This window comes from Chiloscyllium plagiosum, chromosome 4 (assembly GCF_004010195.1).
Source record: "Chiloscyllium plagiosum isolate BGI_BamShark_2017 chromosome 4, ASM401019v2, whole genome shotgun sequence".
Lineage (NCBI taxonomy): Eukaryota > Metazoa > Chordata > Chondrichthyes > Orectolobiformes > Hemiscylliidae > Chiloscyllium > Chiloscyllium plagiosum.
Window position 1 is genome coordinate 100,009,033 of NC_057713.1, and position 7,684 is coordinate 100,016,716.

Here is a 7,684-nt window from a genome sequence, read left to right on the forward strand (position 1 = left end):
AGGGAGAGATGGGGTGCTCAGCTCGGAGTACATTCAAAACAGATGTACAGATTTATTTTGATCAAGAAGGGGATAAGATGGGAAATGTAATTTGAGGTACTCTATCAGCCATGATCTTATTCATGATGGAGCAGGCTGAGGGAGGTCGCGTGAATGCTTTTGGTTTTATTGCTCACATTCCAAATTCTAGGGAATGCAAACTCAAATCATACAACCTGTCCTCTCTTTAACACATACAGAGTTGAGAATCTGCTCTGTGCCTACTTTGGCCTTTTTAGACCTATTACATCAAATCCTCATTATCCATAGGAGATTGGGCATAGACTTCCCAAGGATAACAAAAAATACAACTACCACTCCTTTGTTGCAGTCTTATGTAGCACAAAGGATGACACAATCAGACCAGACGAGTCAATGTGGAGATATTGAGGACTGCAGATGTGGAGCAGTCAGAGTTGATAAAGTCTGGCGCTGGAAAAGGCACAGCAGGTCAGGCAGCATCTCAGGAACACGAGAGTCAATGTTTTAGGTTTCATCCATCAGGACTGGGGAGGGGCAAGGGGACTGAAGGAAAGGTATTGGGATGGCAATAGGTGGGCGAAGGAAGGAGGTGATTGTGATAGATCAGTGGGAGGTGTGGAGTGGATAGGTGGGAAGAAGATGGACAGGTAGGTCAGGTCAAGAGGGCAGAGCCGAGTCAGAGGATTGGACCTGAGATGGCATTGTTGTAGAGGGAGGAGGATAGGTGGGCGAAGGAAGGAGGTGATTGTGATAGATCAGTGGGAGGTGTGGAGTGGATAGGTGGGAAGAAGATGGACAGGTAGGTCAGGTCAAGAGGGCAGAGTCGGGTCAGAGGATTGGACCTGAGATGGCATTGTTGTAGAGGGAGGAGGAAAACTTCTTCACGGTGGCACCTGAGTCTGCTCCGCCCTTTTGACCTGACATACCTGTCCATTTTCCTTCTCACCTATCGGCTCCACACTTCCCACCGACCTATCACAGTCACCTCCTACCTTCACCTACCTATGGCCATGTTAACTCACTTCCCCCAGTACTATCTCCCCTCTCCTTATTTATCTCGCTGCCCCTTCCCCATCCCCAATCCTGATGAAGGGTCAAACCCAAAGCATAAACTCTCTTGCTCCTCAGATACTGCCTGACCTGCTTTGCTTTTTCCAGCGCCGAATCAATGGGGAAACGAATACAGGATCTGGGGCTGATTTTTGGGATGTATGTAGATCCATAAGATGTGAGTCAACAGATAGTGAGGAGTGAGTGTATCTGGGTATTGTGTGTTAGTAAGACAATTTTGGTAAATTGTAAAACAAAAATGTACAATACCATTCATAATCTCTGAATACCCCAAGTACTTCACATCCAATTCATTTTGCAGTGTTGTCACCATTGAAGAAAATACAGCAGTTGGTACACACCAAATTTCTTACAGCAACGTGATAATGATTAGAAAATCTGTAGCGATTTGGAATTGGTTTATGTCCACTTGAGAAAGCAAAGAGACAGCCTGAGATTACCATCTCCTCTCAGACAATGCAGCACTCCCTCAGTACTGTACTGGGAGATCCGCTTAGCTTTTTGTCCTTAAGTCCTTGAATCGTACAACCTTCTGGATATTTAAGGCTGATATTTATGACCTGCTGAGCTTCAGTAAACCATTATATTAATAAATTCATTCCATGATATTAGGTGTTTTACAATTTGGCACCTACAGAAATAAAATAATATAAAAATACTCTATTGAAGCAGAAGAGATTGTAAAGGGAAATCTTGAGCAAGTGAGTAATGATTAATTATTCTTTCCAATTCTCTAACTCTATGGAATGTGTACATTTGACCTTGTGTGGTTTTATACATTAGTAATGTCACTTTATGAAACATTCCACACCTCTTCAAAATGAATTGCAATCAATATTCTCACCAGTTAAAGGAGTGAATCATTTAAGTTTGCTTTTTTTCTCTATAATTGAATACTACTTATTTCAGATGCATGACTTTAACCAGATGACTGATTAAACATCTAAGTGTTGCAAAGAAACTGACCTTAATGCGTTGTTCTTCCCCTTGTCGAGAAAGTATTTTAATATTAATCCCTCGAGTATAATTCACCACTGAATCAACATATAGTAACAAGTATAAGTTTTAGGTAGGCATCATTCACTGACATTTATTTGACTTGATCTTGGAATTCTGTCATAATGTGGGAGGCCAAGCAAGACAGTGTACTTTAGAAATACAGTAACAGGCACAGCATATACCTCATGGTACGGAATAAAATTAACTGACCTCTCTGCTCTCTCTCGAATCAAATCATCTACCTTTTCATATAGCAGCTGAATTATGATGCTCAAAATCAGGGGAAAGGTCTATGCCTCTGAGTAATGGTGCACCCTTAGCATTAAAGAGGCTGTTTTTAATCAAAAGGACCTTAGAAATTATGCATATTACTTTATACATTTACATCAAGGACTTGACCATTGTAAGTCTCAAATACTTTTCATATTTTTGGATCATCTATTAATAGTTCAAATCCCATAAATGTTTTATCTCTGGAGATGGTCTGGACAGCTAATATATATAATCCTTATTGAAATGACATTCACCACATTTTGTTCACCATTTTACTTTCAGCATGCAAACAAATTTGAATATTGGTTTAATAAACTGCACATTTAGAAATATCAATAATGCAGTCATACTGTGGAATTACGAAAGAGCAACATAAAAATGGGCTTGTAATTTTAAAAGATCTGGTTACATTTAACCGTAAGTAAATTTACTTTGGCACAAGTTTGTACTTACTAATCTCCTTCCCAAAGATGTCATTTTATACTGTAATGGCTTCAGAAATAAGTAATGGAATCATTGATACAACAGATAGGGATAATGAATAATTTATTTCACTTTCAAGTAGAATGTTTATCAATCTGATATTCTAAACCTATTAAAACTTACTTAAATTGTCAGTTCACCCTTTTCACAAGTGGAAGAAATTCTCAAACATAGCAATTTAAAGGTATTCATAGTTAACAAAATCATGCAACAGTCCAGCGTAGAGGAAGGCCATTTAGCCCATTGAGTTTGTAACAGCTCTTTCAAAGAGCATTCAAGTTTGTTTCACTTCTTTGCTCTTTTGTCATAGCCTTGCAGTATTTTTACCTTCAAAATATTTATCCAATTACCATTTGAATCTGTAACCACCAGTCTCTCAGGCAGTATATTCCAATCAGTTGTTAAAAAACACTTTTTCTCATGTCACCTCTGGTTCTTTTACCAGTTACCTTAAATTTATAAATAGCTACTCTTCAGCTCCTGTAATCAATGGGTGGGTGTTTATTCTTTCTAAACCTGTGACAATTTTGAACACATCAGTGAAATCTCCTCATAGCCTTCCCTGCTCTATGGGAATGATCATTGCTTCTCTTATAGAGTCATAGAGATGTACAGCACAGACACAGATCCTTTGGTCCAACTTGTCCATGCTGACCAGATATCCTAAATTCATCTAGTCCCATTTGCCAGCACTTGGCTCATATCCATCTAAACCCTCCCTATTGATATATCCAACTAAATCCTTCCCATTCCTTACCCATCCAGATGCCTTTTAAATGTTGCAATTGTACTAGCCTCCACTACTTCCTCTGGCAGCTCATTCCATACACGCATCACCCTCTGCATGAAAAAGTTGCCCCTTAAGTCTCTTTTATATCTTTCCCCTCCGAAGCTCCAGGTAAAACAGCCCCAGCCTATTCAGCCTCTCTCTATAGTTCAAATCCTCCAACTCAGGCAACATCCTTGTAAATATTTTCTGAACCCTTTCAAGTTTCACAACATCCTTCCAATACAAAGGAGACCAGAACCACATGCAATATTCCAAAAGTGGCCTAACTGATGTCCTGTACAGTCGTGACATGACCTCCCATCTCCTATACTCAATACTCTGACCAATAAAGGAAAGCATATCAAATTATTTCTTCACTATCCTATCTACCTGTGACTTTACTTTCAAGGAGCTATGAACCTGCACTCCAAGGTGTCTTTGTTCAGCAAGATCCAGCTAACTGAAGTGCCTCATTATTGAAACCACTCGAGTAAATTTCTTCTGTACCATCCCCAGAAGAACCCTCTCCTTGACATTCTTCTTAAAGTGATGTGTGCAGCTCCATCTGGGCTGAACCAGTGTTTTGTAGACATTCAGCCTAACATTCTGGCTTTGGACTCTATGCCATTTTATTAGCTGTTTTGTTAACCTGTCACACCACCTTCAGAAGTGCACAAGTATTTCTGAGTCTCCCTAAACTTGTACATGCTTTCAGATTGTTATAATCACCATGTGTTGTCTTGCTTCATCCTGTCTACCAAAATGTAGCAGCTCACACACTTTTCTGTATTGTATCCATCCATTCCACCCGCCTATACTCTTGAGGATTTGTTGTCCTTTGTGCAGTGAAGATGTCCCTACCTTGTGACCCAGGTTCAAGTCCCACATGAGGTGTGTAGTAACATGTCTGAACAGGGTGATTAATAATACCTAAACTCTTGTTACTAAGTAAACTTTAAAAATATTTCACAATACAGCTGGCTTATATTTAAATTGATAGAAGTAAAATTTTAATTTCCATAGTACCATTCATGCTCTCAGGATGAAACAAAGTGCTTTATAGGCAATGAAGAACTTTTGAAGTGTGAACACTGTTATACTCGTCTGTTGTCCCAGAAAACCATCAACAATCTGCCATGAGCAGAATTTCATTAACATGGTCATCAATTTGGATATGTTTTCATGAATAGATTGGGTCATTAACAATGCCTGGTTGTAGTCTTGAAATAAGGACCTACTTGGAAAGGTGATGATTTCAGCAAGGTGTTCGATAGTTATTGGGTCTTTTGCTGCTCCTTAGTTTGGCCCAGTTATGGTCTAACATTTTCCATGCAAATCAACTTTGACCTCTTCACTTAAACTTTCATAATACCAAACATTTTGTTTTTGTATACTCTATGTAAATCTACAAGACAAAAACCGATCCAGTACTTATGTTCCACACAATCTTCCTGCTATCTTAACTCAAAAATTGTGTTGCTGGAAAAGCGCAGCAGGTCAGGCAGCATCCAAGGAGCAGGAGAATCGACGTTTTGGGCATAAGCCCTTCTTCATCGTCGATTCTCCTACTCCTTGGATGCTGCCTGACCTGCTGCGCTTTTCCAGCAACACATTTTTCAACTCTGGTCTCCAGCATCTGCAGTCCTCACTTTCTCCCTGCTATCTTAACCCTTGTGGTTGGAGGGTTCCCAGGCGGAAGATGAGGTGCTCTTCCTCCAACCGTCGTGTTGCCATGGTCTGGCGATGGAGGAGTCCAAGGATATTGGGGAGACAGGCCGCCTACTTGCAGAACGTTTCAGAGAACACCTCTGGGACACCCGGACCAACCAACCCAACCACCCCGTAGCCCAACACTTGCTGGAAAAGCGCAGCAGGTCAGGCAGCATTCAAGGAATAGGAGAATCTACGTTTTGGGCATAAGCCCTTCAGGAATGAGGAAAGTGTGTCCAGCAGGCTAAGATAAGCAGGTCTTCCTGACCTCTCCGCCCCCACCCCACTCCAGCCTATCACCCTCACCTTGACCTCCCTCCACTTATCGCATTTCCAAAGCCCCTCCCCAAGTCCCTCCTCCCTACCTTTTATCTTAGCCTGCTGGACACACTTTCCTCATTCCTGAAGAAGGGCTTATGCCCGAAACGTCGATTCTCCTGTTCCTTGGATGCTGCCTGACCTGCTGCGCTTTTCCAGGAACACATTTTAAGCTCTGATCTCCAGCATCTGCAGTCCTCACTTTCTCCTCTGACCAATCATTCTACCCACTTATTAAATGTTAAGATTTAACCTTAAAAAGATATGTCAAATCAGTTATATATTACCTAAAAAGTGAACATGTATTTCCAAAACTTATTGACAAACTTAGATGACATTGTACAAACCATGTTAGGTTTGTTTCCATAATTTGTCACATCATCCAATTCCTGTTGTATGCTTGATGCCTACTGTTGGGTGTTTCTGTTCTCACTGTTTGCTGATAGCTTCCACAATTTTAAAAGAAAAAGGCATCCACAGAAAGCATCAGGAGACAAAACTATGTTAATGGTGGACTTATAATTTGAACTGGAATAACCTCCTACTGTGCTCTTTCATTCCAGCAGTCTGTAATTAAATTAACTGAGGTTTCAGCGTACGTTGTGTGTTCAGGACCCATTCTGAGCCCTTGATCTATTGCTGTGTCCATGCAGTACTGTAGGAGGTGCTGTAGTGTAGGAACTGCTGTCTTTTGGTGGCATGGTTTCAGTCAATGATCAATCTGCCCTCAGATGTAAAAGACCCCATGGCACTATTTGAATAAGAATAGGGAAGCCCTCCATGTTGTACCCGGATCAGTATTTTGTCCTCAATTACAAAAACATGATCTGGTCATTAACACATGGCACTTTGAAGGAGCTTGCTATGAGCAAAATGGTTTTCACAGTTCCCACATTACAGTAGTTACTGTCCTTCCAAATTACTTAGTTGGCTGTAAAGCATCTGGGGTGTCCTGAGTTTGTGAAAGTTGCTATCGAAATGGAAATCTTACTTTTATTCATTCAAAAGAAGTTGGTTTTGAAAAACTCAAGAGTAGATGATGACAGCAAGATTTGGAAATAGTTACCAAAAGGAGCTGAAAGTCCAGGGATTATTTATACAGGAACAGAAAGTGAGTTGAGGGGATTTACTGGGAGGGTCTTATGCTTCAGGGTGGCTTTGAAAATGGAAAACTTTTCATTTCTGGTTGGAGGTTATCAATGAGCATAGATGGTAAAAGACATATTGGGGGATCTGCTTCATAGAGAGAAAGATCATTGAGGCAGCACTGTTTCATTTCTTAAAGAACGTGTAGCTCAATTCTTGAGGACAGAGGGAGTTATGAAGGGGTAAGAGTGGTATGGAGAGCTGGGCAGTGGGGTTAGTTATGAATTGTCTCACAAAGTACTAGCCAACACATGAAAGTTTTGGTCAGTATCTAGAAGATTATATTAAGCCTACGAATGTGGGATATTATAATGTTTCTTGTATTGTGTCAGCTGTGGCTCAGTTGGTCATTCTCTTGTCTTTGAATCAGATGATTCTGGGTTCAAGTCCCACTTGAGAATAGAAATCCAAACAGGCATTCCCCTGGCAATACTGTCCTGCAGGAGTGCAGCACTGTTGGAGGCACAGTCTTTCAGATGAGATACCCTATCTACCTGTTCACTTCCAGTCCTCACTGCTGCCTGTGCCCTCCTCGCCCCTGTCTCTGCCCTACCTCTTGCTGCTGGCCATATACCCACTTGCTCCTCAGTGCTGGCTGCATCCCTTGCTGACCAAATCAAGCTCTCGCACATTGGAGCATCAACTGGTGCACACTTTGGCTGCATTTGTAATAAATGCAATGACTTTCAATAAGAATGGGGTGGGGGTGTTTGTCCTTGTGCCCTGATGAGTATTTATCCCACAATCGATATCAGTAATAATCAGTTTACTTGGTCATTATTGCATTACAGTTTGTGAACGTTTGCTGAGTGCAATGGACTGAGTGTTTCCTTCTTTACAATTTTACAACATCACCATAAGTCCAAAACAGTTACATTTCTTTGATATATGCAT